This window comes from Xenopus laevis, chromosome 5L (assembly GCF_017654675.1).
Source record: "Xenopus laevis strain J_2021 chromosome 5L, Xenopus_laevis_v10.1, whole genome shotgun sequence".
NCBI classification, from domain to species: Eukaryota; Metazoa; Chordata; class Amphibia; order Anura; family Pipidae; genus Xenopus; species Xenopus laevis.
In genome coordinates, this window is record NC_054379.1 from 19,290,832 (window position 1) to 19,305,547 (window position 14,716).

The 14,716-nt window shown below is 42.1% G+C and overlaps 1 protein-coding gene across 1 annotated transcript in view; it reads right to left on the reverse strand.

Moving 5' to 3' along the window:
* The window catches only part of LOC108716497 (lysocardiolipin acyltransferase 1), a 98,529-nt gene extending 84,428 nt beyond the window's left edge, over positions 1 to 14,101 (reverse strand). Inside the window, exon 1 of the mRNA XM_041562583.1 lies at positions 13,860 to 14,101. The gene's annotated coding sequence lies outside the window, so the exon portion shown is untranslated. The remainder of the gene's footprint in view (positions 1 to 13,859) is intronic.
* Between the last annotated feature and the right edge of the window lie 615 nt (positions 14,102 to 14,716).

Genomic DNA, 14,716 nt, shown 5'->3' on the forward strand with positions numbered 1-14,716 from the left:
ACGACTGCAACTGCAGCTGTCTCCAAGCTGCTGGTGGCTCCAGGATTTCCACAGCAGCAAGCACCAATACATGTGCCTAAAGAATCAGGGCCAGATGTTATTTTGGTGCCAAGCACTGGAAATGACGCCAACCAGGACATAAACGCTCAACTTAAATGCATCCGATTCAAGCACAATGGCATGGATAACGACACATCGGCAGCAACTACGGTACCTCTTGCAGCTGCAATTATGCTGGAAACGTTGCATCATGGGTAAAACACCATCGTCAATTGCGTCTGAAGTTACCCTAACCCTATGAAGGAAAAATGTCCTCAGTTATAATTTATCTAGAGGGAAGTGACAAGAATGCTAAGAGGGTTGAGCTCAATGTGTAGATCATTTGCTGGATAACAGCAATGTTTTTACCACTCTTCTTTTTAGTGCATGCTCCATTTAGCGCCAAAAAAATATAAAAAAAAAAACAATTATTATTAGGGATATCAGCCCAAAAATCAACTTAAGCCTAATGAAAGAAAATCTAAATCTTTCCAATATGCACTTTCAACTGTTTTTGCAAGTGAAACCGGTTTGAAAGTTTTTAAACTTTCTTTGCTTCATTTTTTATCCACATACAAACACAGCACCGGAAATTTCAAGTTGTGAACATAAGGGGACAGTAAAAACAATAAGCTGTTCTTGTGCTACGGTGCCAGACCTGCTGGTGTCACCTTTTGTAAGAAGACAGATGGAGCAGTAGTGAATAAACACCAATCCATCTGAACTGATTTTGTTTATGGGAAAACAGCCTCTGTACCCTTCAAAAGGGAAAGGGCTGCTTATAGCAAAAACTGAATTATAAAACTGATTAGGACCAACCTGTATTGTAGGTTTAACCTTAATTACGTACATTCCAGGGACATGGAGTTCAGTTTCAGCATGGCCGCAGCAATACATGTTCTAAAGGGCACGATCATTTATCATCAAAATAAAAAAACACATATCGAGAGAGTGTGTGTGTGTGTGTGTGGGGGGGGGCATTATTTGCGGCTTGTATAATTTGCATTCTGTAGAGAGAAAAGATCACGTTTATAACAGGACTTGTTCTAGATACTAATGAGCCGAAAAACTCACCTTTCAGCAGAAAATACATTTAATTATTAACATCATACAGGCGAGCAAGATAGCATACACCATGAAGTGGAGAGCATGGCGCAAGCAAGGTCACTTTATCTGCCCTCACGTTATATTGCCCAACGCCTCTCTGCGTCACAATCCTACACTGTTCTACAGTCTATCAGTCAACAAATGTGCACTATAGGAGCTACCCAAGATAAAAAGCCACAGAGCTGGGCTCATTTCCTACTAAACTTAAACTTTGTCTTTTTATTGTATTTACTCAAGGAAAAACGAGGACTGGTGGGTCGGATAATAAAGGGGAAGATCCAGAAACTTTGGTCATTTCTATTGAGCAATCATTTCCTACTAAACAGAAAAAATTTAATTTTAGCATTCTCTAAAAGAGGAAAAACAAAAACCTCAATAAGAAACCTGCATTGGAATGTCTTCCACTGTAGGAAGGTTAGAAGGTTATATTGAGATTTCCCTCTGCAATGTAAAGCACTGGTTCCCAATTTGTGGGGTAGAGTCCTGCAGCGGGTTGTGTACCAGCAAAAACCTGCGGTACCCTGCGGGTCGGATCTTCTTAATAGAGATAGTTACTCCTTTTTTCTGGTCACGTCTACTTCCATTTACGTCACTTCCGGTTTACAATGACAGCACTTCCTGTTTTACTCCTTTTTTTCTGATCATGTCTGCTTCTGATGACGTCACTTCCGGTTTACAATGACAGCAGTTCCTGATTCTTGATGGTCAGCGGGTCGCGGGTCCAGGTTGCGGATAAGGTACTTGCGGGTAGGGTCGGGTAGCGATTCCAAGTGGGTAAGAATGCAGGTTGCAGGTCCGGGTTGTGGATTGCAGGTTGCGGGTACAGGTCGTGTACAGGTCCCAAAAAATGGACCCGCGCAGGACTCTACCGTGGGGCTGTCCCCCAAATGCATCAAAAGCAACAGTTGGGGGGACCCAGGTTAGGGGACAGTTGAAGTAAAATTAGTATGCCTATTAGCTCTCAAAGGATATACCAAGAAGCCCAGCTTGAAGGTCAATTAGGCCGATATTTGAAGGGCTTTATATTCTCTCTTAGATCGTTTTGGAACCATGTCTAAACTACTGAAACAGAAGAATTTTTTTTTGATGTTTGTAATCTTTTTATGAGATAATCAGAGGGCAGACTAATTTGTGAACATTAATGATGGACAAATAAATTCACCAGCTGCGAATTTCCGCATTTCGCAACCTGCGAATAAATTCACGAAAATTTGCCGGCAAGAAATCCACCGCATCATAAATATTTGGCTGCGCGTCAGAATAGTCGCGTGCATAAAAACTGTCAAATTAGCCCATCAATAGTGAACATCAAACATGGCCTGGATCGGAGATGCTCTCATGTAGAGCAGGTGCAACAAAAGGTTCATTTTGATACTCCTGTACCTTGTAGAAGTACAGTGAGTGTTACTGGTGCTTTTAACATGGAATTTTCTGATACACCTTACTTAAGTTACACCATTTCTTGTCCTTTAATTCATACAAAAACTGCACAGCGCATAAAGAGAATGCCTTCTGTGGCAGGTTTAGATGGTAGACGGCAGCCAGCAGATCATCCAAAACAATGTAATATATCTGCTTTGCATGGGGTTCTTCCCCAGGGAACTATAATGTTGAATTCAACATTCAGTCATTGTCCCCAAAATACAATTTTTAGGACAAATATCAAGGCTGTACTCTTATATGGCTGCGGAACTTGGAATGTGATCCTGGAAATAACCAACAGCCTCTAAATCGTTGACAACTGATGCTTGAGAATGTTCCTTGTTGTGTCATGGCCCAACATAATCTCCAATGAAAACCTGAGTAGACGTAAAGACGGAGCATACCACCAATCAGATGAAGAGGAGGAAGTGGTAAAGGTGTCTGCCAAAGGATCAAAGTGCAGTGGAGATGCAAGAACTGCTATGGAACCCCAAGTATGAAGGAAGCCAGGAAAACAAAGAATATTATCGAGAAGAAACACTGAGGAAGAGGAAATGAAGAAGTGGAGAAGCAAGAGCCCAAACTTGTAACAGAATCCACTGGTGTTGCTTTCTCAAAGCCCTATGCTCTGGCTAGGAGTGAAAGGAGATAACTCAAGTAAGCGTGTCAATGTTCACTGTATTAGTCAGAACCTAATCAGAGCAATCAGAATGGAAACTTTCCGAAATATATATGGCTCACTGTGCAGAATATTGTGTTTTTACAACCAAAGGGAAAAAAAACAGAAAAAAAGAGTTCATGAACACAGTTAACTAACAACTTACTACACTAACAACACTAACATCTAGCTGGTAAAAGCATAGAAAGCTTGGCAACAATCCTGAGTCAAAATGTGCCATCGAGTCACAGGGTGAAATCTGTGAAACTTTGGGGGGGGAAGTTCATGTGACTGCACAATGCAGCCCCGATATGATCACAACCTCTAGAGATGTACATCACTGCAGACAATATTGTTCAATACATTTTCACCATGCACTTTTATAGTAATATAACAATAGGGTGAAGGGTCTGTGAAATAGACTGGTAACCAATACACAGATGTGACCAGGCTGCAAGACTACCCAGCAGAATATCAATCACATACCAATCATACTAGGACGTCTTTTCCAACTGGGTGGCAGACAGTCTGCTATTCTGAACAGAGTACATGTCAGCAAATTTTACCAAAAACCTTGCCTTTCACCTTAGAAGAAGAAATATCCAAGGCATTTATGATTTGAAAGTAAAAGGTCACTGTTTTGAGCTCAGCACAAAGGATGTTGAGGAGAATTAAACAAGTAGTTCCTGAATAACCAGGCAAGCTTCCCTTCCCTGAGATCTAAAGAATGCCACCTGGCCGGCACACGTAGAACGTTAATCCCCACAACTGTCAGATATATTGTCAGTACCGGTATATGCATTTTAACACGTAGACAATGATGACTTGCACAATCATATTTTCTACTGATATACCTTACAAACATGTCTGATCTTTTTATAACTCTCAAAAGACAAATATAGGGTGGACTGCGGGCCTTCACATTCTTGGCTAGATATTGATACTTATTGAGCCCATTACTATAGTTACTGTATGTCGTTATGTTAAAAAGATCTTGCATGACATAGTTACATAGTTGAATTGGGTTGAAAAAAGACAAAGTCCATCAAGTCCAACCCCTCCAATTGAAACCCAGCATTCATACACACACACCCCTCCCTACTTTCACACAAATTCTATATACCCATACCTATACTATAGAGTTTATTATCACAATAGCCTTTGATATTATGTCTGTCCAAAAAATCATCCAAGCCATTCTTAAAGGCATTAACTGAATCAGCATCACAACATCACCCGGCAGTGCATTCCACAACCTCACTGTCCTGACTGTGAAGAACCCCCTACGTTGCTTCAAATGAAAGTTCTTTTCTTCTAGTCTAAAGGGGAGGCCTCTGGTACGGTGATCCACTTTATGGGTAAAAAGGTCCCCTGCCATTTGTCTATAATGTCCTCTAATGTACTTGTAAAGTGTAATCATGTCCCCTCACAAGCACCTTTTTTCCAGAGAAAACAACCGCAACCTTGACAGTCTCCTTGACAACCTTGAAGACATAATTTAAGTCTTCCATCCCTCTAACCAATTAAGTTGCTCGTCTCTGCACTCTCTCCAGCTCATGAAGTCCAAAACTGCACTGCATACTCCAGATGAGGCCTTACCAGGGACCTATAAAGAGGCATAATTATGTTTTCATCTCTTGAGTTAATGCCATTTTTAATGCAAGACAGAACTTTATTTGCTTGAGTAGCCACAGAATGACACTGCCCAGAATTAGACAACGTGTTATCTACAAAAACCCCAAGATCCTTCTCATTTAAGGAAACTCCCAACACACTGCCATTTAGTGTATAACTTGCATTTATATTATTTTTGCCAAAGTGCATAACCTGCATTTATCAACATTGAACCTCATTTTCCAGTTTGCTGCCCAGTTTTCCAATTTAGACAAATCACTCTGCAAAGTGGTAGCATCCTGCATGGAACCTATAGGTCTGCACAATTTAGTATCATCTGCAAAAATAGAAACAGTACTTTCAATGCCCACCTCCAGGTCATTAATAAACAAGTTAAAAAGCAAGGGACCTAGTACAGAGCCCTGCGGTACTCCACTAACAACACTGGTCCAATTAGAAAATGTTCCATGTTGACAAACACTAATACATAAGTTACCTGTTATAGGCCACACCTTCTTACCATGGTATACCTGGATCACTTAAAGGAATAGTTCAGTATATAAACTGGGTAAATAAATAGGCTGTGCAGAATAAAAAATGCTTTTAATATAGTTAACCAAAAATGTAATGTATAAAGGCTGGAGTGACTGAATGTCTAACTTAACATAACAGAACACTACTTCCTGCTCAGCTCTCTAACGCCGAGTTAGTCAGCGACTTTAAGGGGGGGCCACATGGGACATAACTGTTCAGTGAGTTTGCAATTGATCCTCAGCATTCAGCTCAGATTCAAAAGCAACAGTTATGGCCCATGTGCCTCCCCTCAAGTCTCTAGATTGGTTACTGCCTGGTAACCAATCAGTGGAAAACAAGAGAGCTGAAAAGCAGGAAGTAGTGTCCTGGCTATTATGTTAGACATCTAGTGACTCCAGCCTTTATACATTACATTTTTGACTAACTATATTAGAAACATTTTTTTTATTTTGCATGGGCTATCTATTTAGCCAATTTATATTTTCATACTGAACAATTCCTTCAAAGGAGAAGGAAAGGCTACATTTAATTATGCTTTATCAGAAAGGTCTATATAAATACACCAGTAAACACTCAAAATAAGGTTGCTCCGAGTCCTCAAAAGAAAAAGCATTTCTTTGCTTCTATTGTGTAAACATGGACTTCTGTAACAGACTTCCTTCTTTCAGCTTAAACCTCCAGGGCTAGGGCTTGAGCATGCTTAGTTTGCTCCTCTCTCCCTCTCCCCATCCCTTCTCCCCTCCTTTCTGTAATTTGAGCCCAGAGCTATGTGTGAGAAGGGAGAGACTCAGACAGGAAGTAGTGTGACTAAGCTAATATGGTAGCTGCTATCCTAAATAAACAGAGTGAGCTTCTAGAGCTGTTTATTCAGGTATGGTAAAGCATTCTGAAGAATAAATATAGTGTTATAGCTTGCGGCTAATATATTAGCAATAAATTGCTTTGGTAGCTTTCCTTCTCCTTTAAAATCGATCATAACCCCAAAAAGTAATTCATATAAAAGTACTCAGAAAGCTACTCTGAGCACTTTTTCAGTATTTAGTGATTTTCTAATGTTTGTGGTTTCTGAGATATTAGCAGTTTTAGCCAGCTCATACCAGGCTTTTGACTCAACAGCTCTCTTTAAAAGTCAGCCACTCTAACAGACTTTTCACAACCTGTATGTCAGCAGTAGTGATGTGCGGGTAAACCCGCGGGTCCTGGGGTATTGGGCCAGCCCGCACATCACTAGTCAGCAGTGCCATATATAAAGGCACCAAAAGGCCCATGCCTAAGGTGAAAATTTAAGTGGGTGGTCCTCTGGTGCCTATACAGCATTTAAATTTGACGGTGAAGCTGAGTGGGAGGGTAAACCCCTCTCTTTGGAGACTAGTGATGACGAAGAGGTAGTTGATGTCTGGTACTGCCTAGAAAATTCAGCCTTGCATGTCCCTTAACCCTTGAGTCATGGATAGTATGACTTTCAAAGATAGCTGTTTAGCCAAAAAATCTGATATTAACGATATAAAACTGCAAATATCTCTGAAATAACTATTAATGTAAAATTACTGTAAATTGCAAAACTGTTCAAAGTGCACTTTGAGTAAAATGACATGATTTCATCTCTTGGGTTTAATGCAAATTGAGACTCTGCAATGTGCGTTTCTCCCCTGCGTTTATTCCATTGCATACAGTACATCATTCTGGGGACAGGCCCTTTCGTCTGCACCTGTGTATTTGTATATATTATTGGGTTTACAGTAAAACACACCTACATACTGTATGAGGAACACCCCTCCCACTTACCCATCATTCTATTTGTATGCGTCCAATGGAAAAACTGAATCGGTGAATGCAAAACATGGGGGGGCGAGGAGGACTATTTCATAAATCAACTACATAATTATGACATATAGATAAGATTTTGAGCACCTACCTTTCCCACACCATTAAGGAGTCTTAAGATTAGATTTAGTTTTCTCTTTCATTACAGCTTTCAGTGCATAGAGTGCCAAATACTCTGCAGCACACGAGAACACAACGTGAATTGTAATAACCTAAGAAGCTGTCCTCACACCAGATAGAATTAATCATTAACACCCAGTGAAATCACTGCAGAAAAGCTTTATTGCTAATATATATATCAGGGACTCAACATACCTTGGCCTTACAGTAAGTGCCCAGAGGCAATTTGTGCCTTGTATCTCCCCATTAAAGCTACAGGTATGATTGTTCAAAGAAACCAGACAAGTTGCAATGCATTACATTCCCTTAGTATTAAATTATTCTAAAATTCAAAACAATTACAGGATGGTTAAAGGGAACATAAACCCAAAAAATACTGTTTTGGATGAATCATTATCAACAACTTTTCTATACACATTCATTACACATTTTCACTATATTCATTTGCTTAGAATTTTTTTTTTTCATTTACTGTAAAATATTTTATCTTTGGGTTTACATTGCCTTTAAGCACTGACAAACACCATGCATGTTATTAAGACATGACTAATTCCTATAATTGCCACATTGTAGCACTTCCTGCCACAGTCAGAACAGAAATGGAACAAAACTACTTGATTAACTGACACTAGCAGGCCGAACAGTAATTACATGTATTACAGTCCTCCTTTTCCTAGGTTATTATGTCCATTTCATTAGACCCCATAGAGGGAGCTGTTTTTTGCACCCTGTGCTGCTTTCTATAGGGCCTAGAAATTATCCGAATCCAATAATAACAATCACTTCCTGTTTTCAAAGCTTTTGAAATCTCTGAGGGGGGCGTAGGCAATATTTTAGACTGTGTTTCCGATTTCACTCTTGAGTCTCAGACAACCACTACAGAAATCAAAACCTGCATCAGTTCCATGCAAAAACAGTCATACAAAACTGGTTTTGAGCATACAGAAACAATTTTAAATATTTATAAACGCAATTGCGATTTAAAGCAGTGTTTGTTTATCCTTTTCTGTTCTCAGGTCTAGGAAGGGACTGTGGATAACAGGTATAGTAGGGAGAGATGTTGCCTATAGTAACAGTGGGATAATAGTCTCTGGGAAGGGAGTGTGACTGTGGGATAGCAGGTATAGTAGGGAGAAATGGTGCCTATAGTAACAGTGGGATAATAGTCTCTGGGAAGGGAGTGTGACTGTGGATAACAGGTATAGTAGGGAGAGATGGTGCCTTTAGTAACAGTGGGATAATATTCTCTGGGAAGGGAGTGTGACTGTGGGATAGTAGGTATAGTAGGGAGAGATGGTACCTATAGTAACAGTGGATAATAGTCTCTGGGAAGGGAGTGTGACTGTGGGATAGCAGGTATAGTAGGGAGAGATGGTGCCTATAGTAATAGTGGATAATAGTCTCTGGGAAGGGAGTGTGGCTGTGGGATAGCAGGTATAGTAGGGAGAGATGTGTCTATAGTAACAGTAGGGATAATAGTCTCTGGGAAGGGAGTGTGACTGTGGGATAGCAGGTATAGTAGGGAGAAATGGTGCCTATAGTAACAGTGGGATAATAGTCTCTGGGAAGGGAGTGTGACTGTGGATAACAGGTATAGTAGGGAGAGATGGTGCCTTTAGTAACAGTGGGATAATATTCTCTGGGAAGGGAGTGTGACTGTGGGATAGTAGGTATAGTAGGGAGAGATGGTACCTATAGTAACAGTGGATAATAGTCTCTGGGAAGGGAGTGTGACTGTGGGATAGCAGGTATAGTAGGGAGAGATGGTGCCTATAGTAACAGTGGATAATAGTCTCTGGGAAGAGAGTGTGACTGTGGGATAGCAGGTATAGTAGGGAGAGATGGTGCCTATAGTAACAGTGGTATAATAGTCTCTGGGAAGGGAGTGTGACTGAGAGATAGCAGGTATAGTAGGGAGAGATGGTGCCTATAGTAACAGTGGATAATAGTCTCTGGGAAGGGAGTGTGACTGTGGGATAGCAGGTATAGTAGGGAGAGATGGTGCCTATAGTAACAGTGGGATAATAGTCTCTGGGAAGGGAGTGTGACTGTGGGATAGCAGGTATAGTAGGGAGAGATGGTGCCTATAGTAACAGTGGATAATAGTCTCTGGGAAGGGAGTGTGACTGTGGATAACAGGTATAGTAGGGAGAGATGGTGCCTTTAGTAACAGTGGGATAATATTCTCTGGGAAGGGAGTGTGATTGTGGGATAGTAGGTATAGTAGGGAGAGATGGTACCTATAGTAACAGTGGGATAATAGTCTCTGGGAAGGGAGTGTGACTGTGGATAACAGGTATAGTAGGGAGAGATGGTGCCTTTAGTAACAGTGGGATAATATTCTCTGGGAAGGGAGTGTGACTGTGGGATAGTAGGTATAGTAGGGAGAGATGGTGCCTATAGTAACAGTGGATAATAGTCTCTGGGAAGGGAGTGTGACTGTGGGATAGCAGCAGGGCCGGACTGGCAATCTGTGGGTTCTGGCAAATGCCAGAGGGGCTGCTATAAGGACCCCATAGAAAGTCACTATTTAGGGGCTGTTTGGGCCTCTGTGCACTTGAAATGCCAGGGCCTATTTTAATTCTCTGTCCAGACCTGGATAGCAGGTTTAGTAAGGAGAGACGGTGCCTATAGTAACAGTGGATAATAGTCTCTGGGAAGGGAGTGTGACTGTGGGATAGCAGGTATAGTAGGGAGAGATGGTGCCTATAGTAACAGTGGGATAATAGTCTCTGGGAAGGGAGTGACTGTGGGATAGCAGGTATAGTAGGGAGAGATGATGCCTTTAGTAACAGTGGGATAAAAATGTAATTTAAATAAATTGCCACTGGGGATTTACTTGGGTCTTTAATCTTCAGTCTTTCATACCTGCCAGTAAGCAAGGGGTTAAAAAGCATGCTAGAAAGCCTCTAGTCACTCATGAATTAAATGGGGAAAAAACTGTGCCAAATAATTTTATATGCAAGAAACAGACCCATTGGAAGGTGTGTTTTGTTTTACAAAAGACAAACAGGAAATAGCTTGAGCTATATTGAGTTTTTAGCCCACAGGTCAGGAGTCAAAAACAGCGATTCCACACAAATATGGAGAGCTTCCACCTGTAGAAAACCCTTTTTGCTGGGTAGGGTACTTTAACAGTGAGAGGATCATCCGCCTGTGATCCAATAATACATGTAGCAAACCAGGTACACTGTAGCACACCACACTTGAAGATCAGTGCATCAAATTTTCTTTATTGGCTCCAAACAAAGTAGATACATGCAAGGCTTGCATGTATCTACTTTGTTTGGGGCCAATAAAGAAAATTTGATGCACTGATCTTCAAGTGTGGTGTGCTACAGTGTACCTGGTTTGCTAGGAGTCAAAAACAGGTCACCTTGCTTCATACAGTGCAGTACCGTGATCTTTTTTTATGCAGCCTAATTTCCTTCTACGCCTTTTCAATATTCAGTTCTGAATGTCTCTTAACAAAAGTAAATGTGTTCAAAGATTGCCTTAGGCCAATGAATGTTTGATTAAATGAGCACAAAATATGCCATAAAGCAGGACAGGACTGCTGCTTACAATGGGAATCAGATAGGATCTGTGCAGCCACTGGGACAGAATGCTCTGTTATACAGATAGCTAGAATCTCAGCCATAAAGCAGGCCAGGACTGCTGCTTACAATGGGGATCAAATAGGATTTGTGCAGCCACTGGGACAGAATGCTCTGTTATACAGATAGCTAGAATCTCAGCTGCCATAAAGCAGGACAGGACAGCTGCTTACAATGGGGATCAGATAGGATTTGTGCAGCCACTGGGACAGAATGCTCTGTTATACAGATAGCTAGAATCTCAGTCATAAAGCAGGACAGGACTGCTGCTTACAATGGGAATCAGATAGGATCTGTGCAGCCACTGGGACAGAATGCTCTGTTATACAGATAGCTAGAATCTCAGCCATAAAGCAGGACAGGACTGCTGCTTACAATGGGAATCAGATAGGATCTGTACAGCCACTGGGCAGAATGCTCTGTTATACAGATAGCTAGAATCTCAGCCATAAAGCAGGACAGGACTGCTGCTTACAATGGGGATCAGATAGGATTTGTGCAGCCACTGGGACAGAATGCTCTGTTATACAGATAGCTAGAATCTCAGCTGCCATAAAGCAGGACAGGACTGCTGCTTACAATGGGGATCAGATAGGATTTGTGCAGCCACTGGGACAGAATGCTCTGTTATACAGATAGCTAGAATGGATTACAATTGGGATCAGATAGGATCTTTGCCACAGTGCTTAGTATAAACAGAAGGGAAGAATCTTAGACATAAAGTAGGACACACTCCACACTCAGGATCCTGTAGTGATGAACGCGTAACAGTCCCTCTCACCGGACAACCTTGCTCACAGTCCGCCGCCTCCTGTTCCTCTCAAACACACGTTCCTGGATCTTCCACAGTCTACAGATCCTCCACCGAGTCAATTCGCAAAGCTTTAGCGCTGTGCATTAGAGCTCTCAGAGAAGCCACTTCCTGAGAGCTCTAGTTCACAGCGTTAAAGCTTTGCGAATTGACCCAGTGGAGAATCCATAGACAGAGTGGGAGATCCAGGAAGTGAAGTGGCGCATGTACATGAGAGGAACGGGAGGCGGCAGACTGAGAGCGATGTTGTCCGGTAAGAGGGACTATAGGATCCTGAGTGAAGAGGTGATATCAGCGGTGGGAGAGATCAAGCAACATTTCAGTACACAAGCCAACAGCAGTATGACACAAGTCAAAATACAGCCTGATCTATGGAGACAACAAGCTGGTGGGGACTGTGAGAGACTCAGGGGATTGGCGAATTTCTCTTTTCCCTTTTTGAAGGAAGCGCAAACATACTATTTTGTTGTTATTACTGGGGAGTGGAATCCTTTATGTAGTGCTCATCCTATTGTATTTGCACAAGATGTAATTCAAACTATAAAGTAGGACAGGGCTGTGTTTCAATCTAAAGGGGTGAAAATATTTTCCCCAACCAATGGTCCAGGCTACTGTGATGATAATCCTTAGCAGTCAATCACTGACTGAAGTCGGGAACTCACAGACATCACCGAATGCTCGGATTCCTTCCTAGTGATGCTGTGCGAGGCCTTCAATAAAGCAGATTCAGTTGCAGATAACTCCAGCCTGGGTACCCAGCTAAGGTGCAAGACTGATCTCTACCATCCTCCCCTGTTTTTCTTCCCTTGTTATTCAGGAGTAATGTTATTTCCGGTCTGCAAAAACGTCACATCTGGCTTTGCAGGTCCTGGGTTGGAAGGTGCATTTACTCTTTGCAGTCCAGGTCGGGTAGAGGGATGTATTGGGTGCTGGGCCGAGTTACAGGTCAGCTGGTCCTGGGTCAGGCACGGGTATGTCCAACTAGATCAGTGCAGGACTCTTCTAAATTGTCCTCAGCAGTGAAATGCAGTTGGGTTCACATCAGGTGACTAACTCAGCCATCAAAGAATATTCGATTCATATATCTTTATATGTACTGTGACCCTGTCACTTTTGTAGCATTTAGCAGATAGTATAGACCTATACATTTTTTGATTAATTCTGCTGTGCTATCAGTAGTCATATCATTAATAAAAACTAATGACCTAGCTCCCTTGGCAGCCAAACATGAATGTGCCATAACATTGCTTCCACCAATAATGGGGTATGCTTCAGATCATGGCCTGTTCCTTCCCTTCTCTATACTCGTTTCATCCCATCATTCTGGTACATGCTGATCTTCAGCTCTCCATGAAATATTGTTCATAAATTGGGCAGGCTTTGTTAGATGTTGGTTGGCAAAGTCTAATCTGGCTTTACTATTCCTGACGCTTACCAGACATGTATAAATTCTAGGCAAATCCTCTGTCTACTTTCACTGGGGCTTGCCTTGATTCATTTCATTCATTCATTTTTTATGTTTTATAGTTTTTTTCCCCATTTACTTTTCAGCTTTCAAGTGGGGTTCACTGACCCAACAAGCCCAAAAAAAAACTAATGCTCTGTGATTTTACAATTTTATTGAAATTACTACTTATTATTACTTATCTTTCTATTCAGGCACCCTCCTGTGCATATTCCAGTCTCCCATTCAAATCACTATCTGGTTGCTAGGGCAATGTAGTTCCTAGCAACCGGTTAGCTGCCAACAAAACTGCAATCTGGAGAGCTGCTGAACATAAAGCGAAATAGTTCAACAATTACAAATAAAACCAATTGTAAATTGTCTCAGAATAGAATTCTCTACTTCATAGTAAAAGTTAAGTTATTGAAGCCCCTTCAATAATGGATACTCCAAGCCTCATAATGCCCCTCCAGGTTGTGCCGGTTTATAAGGCCCTCCAGACCTGTAAAGTGACCTATAGTTGCAGCCTCAGCAGGAAGCAGAGGGACTCTCAGCGGAAGGATATGTAGATCAGCGGAAGGATATATAGAGCCTGCAGCTGCACCCCCAACTATACAGGGACCAATTGGAAGACTCAGAGTAAAGGTAATAAAGTACAGGGACCAGCAGCTCCAGGCTGTGAATATTTACCTGCCCGTGGAGTCCCTGGCTCATTCACTCAGCCGCACCGCTTTCTTCCTTCCCCGAGCCTACACACCCCATGGAGCAGCCTCGAGCGGAGAGTTCCGAGCTCCTAAATCCCAGATTCCCACAGGTTCCAGGTGACAGCTTCGGGTCACCGCGGGATGACGTCATGCGGTCGCTTGAGCTCTGACGCAGGAGGCGGGCCTGTGTGTGGGCGGGTGTGTTTTGCTGTAGGACGGGTTGGTTAATGAGGCGGGAGTTTGGCTACTTAGTTCCACTTCCCAGTGTGCGCGCTAGGGATGATGGGAAAGTTGGGTTTGGGCAGGGTTGCCAGGTTGGTGGTTTTCTAGCCAAATTGGGCTACTAATTTAAATCCTAGGCGTGTTTTGAAAGTACAAACTAGCCAAGGCAAGGATTTAGGCTACTTCTTGGGCTTTTGGCTAGGTTTTTTGCCTTTTTTTCCCCTAATGTGCTAAGCCTGTATCTCCCAATGCATTTTGGGTAATGTAGTTGTTTGCCAAGTTTAATGTGACTACAATACCCAGCATGCAATGGGACTACGTTTTGTAGAAGTCTGGAGTTACCAGATTTTGTGCGCTGTACCCCAGTCTCATACTCCTCTTAAGCATTCTCGCATTTTCCAGTAACGACTCAATTTCAGACAATTTTGGGGCAAAAATCTGCTGGCCACCAAAATGTCTAGAGCAGGGGTCCCCAGCCTTTTACCTGTGAGCCACATTCAAAAATAAAAAGAGTTGGGGAGCAGCACGGGTATGCAAAAAGTTTCTGGGGTACAAAATAAGGGCTGTGATTGGCTATTTGATAGCCCCCATGTGGACTGACAGACTACAGGAGGCTCTGTT